Here is a 9,254-nt window from a genome sequence, read left to right as displayed (position 1 = left end):
TTAATTTGAGATGTCTGGAAAGAATCCTTTTCTTAAGCCTTTCTTTGAGAAAAGGTGCTAAATTATTTAGAGAAAATCAGGCCTAGTAAAATCATTTGTTTTTAAGGCAGAACGCATTTTCTCCAGACCTGCCAGTTTCATGGAAAAGAAGTTTGTGCTGAAAACCTCAGTGATTGATTAATCCATCAATAGTAAACCTACATTTGGTTGAGGAGGAGGAAGGCATAACATCATATGTTTAAGTGGTTTGTTTTTTTTTAATCAACTTATTGGGCCCCTTTACCTCCCTACCCTCCTTGCCCTCAAGTAAAGTTGATACAGGAAAAAAAGAGCACTAGGGTTAGTGTACGAAGACCTGGGTTTCAATCCTTCACTAGCTATGATAACCTTAGGCAAGTCAGTTCACTACCCAAGTCTTCCATTTCATCTCCAAGGCCTTCTTTTTTTTTTTTTTTGTTTTGTTTTTTTGGCAAGGCAATTGGGGTTAAGTGCCTTGCCCAGGGTCACACAGCTAGTGTCAAGTGTTGGGTCGACCGGATTTGAACTCAGGTCCTCCTGACTCCAGAGCCAGTGCTCTATCTACTGTGCCACCTAGCTGCCCCTTCAAGGCCTTTTACTGCTCTAAGTGTTACGACCTTTTTCCAAACTCTCAGATTTAGAACAGGATGGGATGGAAATACCAAGTGTAAGGGTTGTGTAAGGAAAACACATTGTGAGAGTTTTTTAGGATAAAAAAGCTGCAAACCTCATCCTGGTTAGTTTTTACAGTGCAGCCAGTTCCTTAACACCAAAACAAGTGAGGCAGCAGTTTACACTGTTCAGTTAATGAGTACCCCTCAATCGTACCCATTTTTTCAAACCCATCTGGAAGTCCTCAGTAAAGTCTTTTCAGAACACTTGATCGCACAGTGGTTTCTCCTTCCTCTGAACTCAGAGCTTGTATTATTCACACAATTCTTTTGGCAGTTAATTTTGGACTAATTTTAATTTATGTCTGTCTTGTTTCCCAAGCTAGATTTTAAGCCCCTGGAGGCTAGAGGGAATAGATTTATATGTCTTCAATTCTTCCATGGCATCTAATATGGTATCTTGCACGTTGGGAAGTGCTTACTAGTTACGTGCTGATTGAAAATAGGGGACACCATTCCTGCCCATGTGGGGAGCATACATACATATGGTTGGAAAAGCTCTGGACATAAAGTCAGAAGGCCTAGACTCAGAAAGGCCTAAATACTGGTACCTAAGAAATGTGTGGCTTTTTACTAATCCATAAAATGGAGGTAATAGCCTTGTGTACTACCTACCTCTCAGAGTTGTTGTAAGGAAAATGATTTGTAAACTGTAAAATGCTAATATAAACTATTACGCCATTATATCGTCACATACAATACTTGAAAGGAGGGCCTGTGTAAGTATCCTGCCTTTTGTTGCAGTTTTTATTTAGCACTGTGTCCTGTTCCTAAAAGGCACTTAATAAATATTGGTTGAAGTGACTTAGAGAATTTGTTAAGTTGAATCAGGTCAGGTCAGCAATCCTCATTTTTTCGTCCATAACGTCCTTATTCTAGCCCTTCAGCTTTCTTATGGTGCCACTTGCCTTTGTATTTGGTAAAATCCTTTTAAATGATACTCTTTCTAGCACGCGGGGTTTTCTCACCTCCAATTATGCCTCTTCTCTCCCCTCTCCCCCACATCTTTAACTTCCACTCTTGGACTGCCAAGCATTTTAGAACAAAAATCACAAAAATATGAGGGCTTGAGTGTAATACAAATCCATGCTATCTCAGATGTATCAGGTGAGCCTTCATGGCCACTCAAAATTCCTTTTATTTATCCCTTCTTGAATTGCTTTCATGTTCTCCCTAGAGACTGTTCCAAACCTTTTTCCATATTCTTCAAGTCCCAGTCTTAGGTGTTGCCTCCCTTTATATCAGTTGACATTATCTCATATTTTATGGAGTAAATTGAAGTCATCTGATTCAAACTCTCTGAGCTAACTTATACTCCACCTCAAAGCATTGCTGTAGTCATACCTTTATTTTCTTAAAATTTCTTTGGATTTTCATAGATTCTTTACTGCTCTTGTCTTAAATGTCCTCCTGTTCAAGGCTAACTCCTTCACCTTAGTTATTGATCTTTTCCTCACCCACATCCTCCAGGACTTGTCTCTATCACTAATATCCTCTCTCAGCTATCTTTCATCTCTGTAGTGGCTCATTCACCTTTTCCTGCAAACATGTTCCATTATGTCCAATCTCTTGACTTTTACAGCCACTTGCATCAGGCAAGTCACAAATTATTGTCAATCCTTCCTAATATTTTTCAAAACTATTGCTGTCTTTAAATTCACATTGCTTTCCATTCTGATTTCTGTGGAAGTGATTTGGGTGACTGTGAATTTGTAAAGAACAGGTTTTGAATTTAGACTGCAATAATTTATAGAAATTAGGAAAACCTTAGTGAAGTTAAAGGGAGGATTCAATCAGAGGAAGAAAAGAAGAATTAAAGGAGAAAGGGAAGGCAGGTGACAAAATAAGATAAGTAGACATCTAACTTAGAACTTTTGCATCCCGACCTCGATCTCCCCCAAAATGGCAACTACTGTCAAGGATCAGCTGATTGTGAATGTCCTAAAGGAAGACCAGGTTTCCCATAACAAGATCACTGTTGTTGGGGTTAGTGCAGTTGGCATGGCATGTGCCATCAGTATCTTAATGAAGGATTTGGCTGATGAACTTGCCCTAGTTAATGTAGACAAACTAAAGGGGTAGATGACAGATCTCCAACATGGTAGCCTTTTCCTCAAAACGCCAAAGATTGTTTCAGGCAAAGACTACAGTGTGACTGCAAACTCAGTTAGTTGTTGTTACGGCTGGAGCACGTGAAGAGGGAGAAAGTCGTCTTAATTTGGTCCAGAGCAAAGTGAATATCTTTAAATTCATAATTCCCAGTATTGTTAAATACAGCCCTAATTGCAAGCTGCTTATTGTTTCCAGTCCAGTGGATATTTTGCCCTATGTGGCGTGGAAGCTAAGTGGCTTTCCTCAGAACCGTGTTATTAGAAGTAGCTGCAGTCTGGATTCTGCTTGTTTCCGTTACCTAATAAGGGAGAGACTTGGTGTCCACTCTTCAAGTTGTTATGGGTGGGTCTCTTCCTGTGTGGAGTGGTATGAATGTTGCTGTTGGTTCTCTGAAGAATATCCTGCTTTGGGAACTGAGGCTGATTCAGGGAATTGGAAATAAACAGGTGGTTGACAGTGCTTCTGAGGTGATCAAGCTGAAGGGCAATACTTCCTGGGCCACTGGCTTGGCTGTGGCACACCTGGCAGAAAGCATTATGAAGAATCTTGGGAGATTGCATCCAATTTCCACCATGATTAAGGGCCTATATGGCATTAATGAAGATGCCTTCCTTAGTGTACCATATGTCTTGGGGCAGAACGGCAGTTCAAATGTGGTGAAGGTAAGCCTGAATCTGGAGAAGGAGGGCCGTTTAAAGAAGAGCACAGATACTCTTTGGAGAATCCAGAAGAAGCTGCAATTTCAAAGCCTTTTAATGTATTGCCATTTTACTGTAGAGAACATGACAGTGGTTAAGGGGTTATGTATGAAGCACTTTTCAAATAGGTCAAATCTTCCTCTGATTAGTGATTGAACACCAGAAATGTAAAACCTGTGAACACACTCTAGTCTCTTCTTAAAGTTAGAAGTGGGGAATAGTACAGTGTAACTACTATTTGTTAAACCCTGTTGATGTTTGTATGTGATGCTGGATGTGACTTGTACAGTCTTAGTAGTTGGTGTCAAGCAGAGCCAGTGCCCCACAGGTGTATAATTGCCTGCCTTGGATGTAGGTGCTACAGGTTCCTGTAGGTCCAGAAGACAACATTCCTAGATAGAAAACACCATATAGTAGTAATACTTTATTGATACATTGATTACCTTTGTGCTCCACTCCATTAGGGTTCTATAGCATGGCCCCATGTATCACCTTTCCAGAGGACCTGATTTTTTCTATCCAGATATATGTGTGTGTGTGTGTATATATATATATGTATATATCAATAGTTGTAAATTTCCATATTATATAAAAAGATCTATATATGTACAACAATGCATCCAATTCCTCAAGTGTCATACTAACCCTAAATACTAAATAAACAACAAAAAACTGATAAAAAAAATAAGGTAAGGAAAGGTAAGTAAGACAAATTGGTTAAGACATGGTAAGAATTTAGTATGAAATGGAAAAGGAGGTTGAGAATAGCCATCAAGTTACTAAGAAATTATAAAAAGGGAATAGATATATAAAGAGAGTAAAAGGGATTTGATTTCTAAAGGCTGTGGAGATTCTTTTGGGGGTATAGGTTGAATGAGGTGACTGCTGTGGTTTGTTCCATATCCAAAATTATGTGATTCAGGATCCTTCCCACTTCAAGCCTAGATCACTGAAAGAATTTGCAATGGATCTTCTTACCTCTAAACTTTTCTTTCTCTCTTTAAAAATTATTTTTAAACAATATTTTATTTTTTCTAATTACATGTAGACAATTTTTAACATTCATTTTAAAAATTTTGAATTCCAAATTTTCTCCTTCCTTTTCCTGTCCCCTCCCTAAAATGGTAAGCAATTTGACAATAGATTAATCATGTGCAATCATGTAAAACATCCATATTAGTCATGTTGTGAAAGTAGAAACACCAAAAGGAAAAAAAAAACACAATAGTGAAAATAGTATGCTTCAATCTGCATTCAGACTCCATCAGTTCTTTCTCTGAAGGTCGGTAGCATTTTCTCTCAGAAGTCCTTTGGGATTGTCTTGGATCATTGTATTGCTAAGGAGTCATTCATAATTGATCATCACACAATGTGACTTTTATTACATACAATATTCTCCTGGTTCTGCTAACTTCACTCAGCATCGGTACATGTAAGTCTTTCAAAGTTTTTTTCTGAAATCTGCCTCCTCCTCGTTTCCTATAGCACAGTAGTATTTCGTTACATTCATATACCATAGCTTGTTCAGGCATTCCCCAAGTGATGGGCATCCCCTCAATTTCCAATTCTTTGCCACCATAAAAAGCTGTCATAAATATTTTTGTGCATGTAGGTCCTTTCCCCTTTTTTATGATCTCTGGGATACAGACCTAGTAATGGTATTACTGGATCAAAAGGTATGCAGTCTGATTGCTCTTTGGGCATGGTTCCAAATTACTCTCCAGAGTGGTTGGATCAGTTCACAGTTCCACCAACAATGCATTAGCATCCCAATTTTTCCACATCCTCTCCCAACATTTATCATTAGTCAATCTATAGGTGTGAGGTGGTACCTCAGTTCTATTAATTTGCATTTCTCTAATCAGTAGTGATTTAGAGAATTTTTTAATATGACTATAGATAGGTTTGATTTCTTCATCCACACACTACCTGTTCATGTCTTTTAACCATTTATCATTGAGGAATGACTTGTACTCTTATAAATTTACTCCGTTTTCTTTATATTTGACAAATGAGGTATCAGAGACATTTGCAGTAAAATTATTTCCCAGCTTTCTGCTTTCCTTCTAATGTTGGTTGCATTGGTTTTGTTTGCACAAACCCTTTGTACTTTCATTTAATAAAAATATCCGTTTTACATCTTGTGATGTTCTCTGTCTCTTTTTTGGTCATAAATTCTTCCTTTCTCCATATATCTAACTGGTAAACTCTTCTTTGCTCTCCTAATTTCCTTATGGTATCACCTTATGTTGGTATATGGTATAAGATATTGGTCTGTACTAGTTCCTACCATACTGTTTTCTAGTTTTCCCAGTAGTTTTTGCCAAATAGCTCTTATCCCAGAAGCTGGGGTCTTTGGGTGTATCAAACATGAGATTACCATGGTTATTTACTACTGTCTTGTGTATCTAATCTATTCCACTGATCCACCACGCAATTTCTTAACCCATAACAGATAGTTTTGATGATTGCCACTTTTTAATATAGTTTTAGATCTGGTATGGCTAGGCCACCTTCCTTTGCATTTTTTTCATTAATTCCCTTGATCTTCATGACCTTTTGTTCTTCCACATGAATTGTGCTTTGTGAAATAGTATTTTGGTAGTTTGATTGGTATGGCACTGAATAAGTAAGTAAATTTAGGTAGAATTCTCATTTTTATTATATTGGCTCAGCTTACCCATGAGCAATTTATAATTTTCTAATTGTTTAGATCTGACTTTGTGTGTAAAGTATTTTGTAATTGTGTTCATATGGTTTCTGGGTTTGTCTTGGCCTGCAGACTGCCAAGTATTTTATCTTAGCTATGGTTATTTTAAATGGAATTTCTCCTATGTCTTAATGCTGAGCTTTGTTGGTAATATATAGAAATGCTGATGATTTATATGGGTTTATTTTATATCCTGCAACTTTATTAAAGTTGTTAATTATTTCAAGTAGTTTTTTAGTTGATTCTCTAGGATTCTCTTAAGTATACCATCATACATCTGTAAAGAGTGATAGTTTTGTTTCTTCATTGCCTATTCTAATTCCTTCAATTTCCTTTTCTTCTCGTTGCTGTGGCTAACATTTCCAGTACAATACTGAATAATATTGGTGATAATGGGCATCCTTACTTCACCCCTGATTTTATTGGAAAGGCTTCTAACTTATCCCCATTACAGAAAATGCTTACTGATGGCTTTAGATAAATACTACTTATTATTTTAAGGAAGGCTCCATTTATACCTATGTTCTATAGTGTTTGTAACAGGAATGGCTTCTGTGTTTTGTCAAAAGCTTTTTCTGCATCTATTGACGTGATCATATGATTTCTGTTAGTTTTGTTATTGATATGGTCAATTATGCTGATAGTTTTTGTAATATTGAATTAGCCCTGCATTCCTGATATAAATCCCATCTGGTCATAGTGTATTATCCTGGTGATATATTGCTGTAATCTCCTTGTTACTAGTATTTTATTTAATTTTTTTGCATCAATATTCATTAGGGAGATTGGTCTGTAGTTATCTTTCTCTATTTTGGCTCTTCTTGGTTTACGTATCAGCATCATATTTGTGTTGTGTAAGGAATGTGGTTACGACTTCTTCACCTATTTTCCCACGTAGTTTATATGTTATTGGAATTAATTGTTCTTTAACTGTTTGATAGAATTCACTTGTGAATCCATCTGGTCCTAGGGATTTTTTTCTTAGGGAGTTCACTGATGGCTTGTTCAGTTTCTTTTTCTAAATTGTTTTCTTAAAAAAGGTTATTTAAATATTCTATTTCCTCTTCTGTTAACCTGAGCAATTTATATTTTTGTAAACATTCATCATTTCACTTACATTGTCAGATTTATTTGCATGTTTTGCATTGGGCAAAATAACTCCTAATTATTGCTTTAATTTCCTCTTCATTGGTTGTAAATTCACCCTTTTCATTTTTGATACTGTTAATTTGGTTTTCTTCTTTCTTTTTAAAAATCAAATTAACCAATGGGTCACCTGTTTTATTGTTGTTGTTGTTGTTGTTTTCATAAAATTTGTGCTTAGTTTTATTTATTCAATGGTTTTCTTACTTTCAATTTTATTAATATCTCCTTTGATTTTCAGGATTTTCAATTTGATGTTTAATTGGGAATTTTTAATTTGTTCTTTTTCTAGCTTTTTTAGTTGCATACCCAGTTCACTGATCAGTTCTTTCTCTGTTTTATTGATGTAAGCATTTAGAGATACAACATTTCCCCTAAGTACTGCTTTGGCTGCATCCCATAAATTTTAGTATGTTGTCTCATTATTGTCTTCTCTTTGATGAAATTATTAATATAGAAGCTACTAAATCCTGTGTAATGCTGACTGTGACACCTCAATATTTGTATTGTTTCTTTCTGGCTCCTTGCAATATTTTTTCCTTGACCTTGGAGTTCTGGAATTTGGCCATAATATTCCTGGGAGTTTTCATTTTGGGATCTCTTTCAGGAAGTGATCAGTGGATTCTTTCAATTTCTATTTTACCCTCTGATTCCAGGATATTAGGGTAATTTTCCTTGACAATTTCTTGAAAGATGCTGTTCAGGGTCTTTTTTTTGATCATGGTTTTCAAGTAGTCCAATAATTCTTAAATTATCTCTCCTAAATCTATTTTTCAGGTCAGCTGTTTTTCCAGTGAGGTATTTTGCATTTTCTTCTACTTTTTCATTCCTTTGATTTTGTTTTATTGATTCTTGATGTCTCAGAGTTAACTTCCACTTACCCAATTCTCATTTTTAAAGAATGATTTTCTTCAGTTAGCTTTTGTACCTCCTTTTCCATTTAGCCAATTCTATTTCTTAAGGAGTTGTTTTATTCAATATGTTTTTTTATCCTTTTCCATTTGGCCAATTTTACTTTTTAAGGAGTTGTTTTCTTCAGTGACTTTTTGTACATCTTTTTCTATATTTTTTGTGCTTGCTTTACCAAGCTGTTGACTCTTTTTTCATGATTCTCTTGCATGACTCTCATTTCTTTTTCCAGTTTTCTTCTACTTCTCTCACTTGATTTTTAAAAGCCTTTTTGAGCTCTTCTAAGAGGAGTTTTTGGGCCTGAGACTAATTCATATTTCTCTTTAAGACTTCACATGTAGGTGTTTTGACATTGTTGTCCTCTTCTGAGTTTGTGTTTTGATCTTTCCTGTCCCCATACTAGCTTTCTGTGGTCAGGGCTTTTTGTTTTTTGCTCATTTTCCTGCCTATTTTATAACTTGAGCTTTACTTCTGGGGGACAGGGGACACTGTCCCAAGCTTCAGGGCTGGTGACTGGCCTGCTGCACCGAAGTCACCTGGCCTAGTCCAGCCTGCTGCACTGGGACCTCCAGACCTGCCAGGCCTGACCACTAGCCTGCTGTGTGGGGCCACAGGGCCTTTGTTGTTGATATGTGCAGGCAACTTCCTGTCTTTTTTCTGTTATCTTGGCTCTGCCTCTCCATTTCTTCCTCTTAATCTTTCCTACCAATGCTAGCTGATGAGTCTTTTTTTTAATTATAAATTTATTTATTTTTAGTTTTCAACATTCACTTCCACAAGATTTTGAGTTCCAAATTTTCTCCCCATCTCATCCCTCCCCCCACCCCAAGATGGCATGCATTCTGAGTATACCTTCTCCTAATCTGCCCTCCCTTCTATCTCCTCACCATCTCTTATCTCCTTTGCCTTCAATTTTCCTATAGGACAGGACAGATTTCTATACCCCATTTCCTATATATCTTATTTCCCAGTTGCATGCGAAAACAATTTTTT

General features: G+C 36.6%; 1 pseudogene; it reads left to right on the top strand.

Annotated features, from left to right (window-relative positions):
* The first annotated feature begins 2,585 nt into the window (after positions 1-2,585).
* On the top strand, positions 2,586-8,976 carry LOC114027491 (annotated as a pseudogene).
* The last annotated feature ends 278 nt before the right edge of the window (positions 8,977-9,254 follow it).

The sequence above is a fragment of the Vombatus ursinus genome, unplaced genomic scaffold (genome assembly GCF_900497805.2).
Source record: "Vombatus ursinus unplaced genomic scaffold, bare-nosed wombat genome assembly UNPS02014861.1, whole genome shotgun sequence".
NCBI classification, from domain to species: Eukaryota; Metazoa; Chordata; class Mammalia; order Diprotodontia; family Vombatidae; genus Vombatus; species Vombatus ursinus.
The sequence above is the reverse complement of the archived record's forward strand: the minus strand, read 5'-3'. Positions and strand labels throughout refer to the sequence as shown.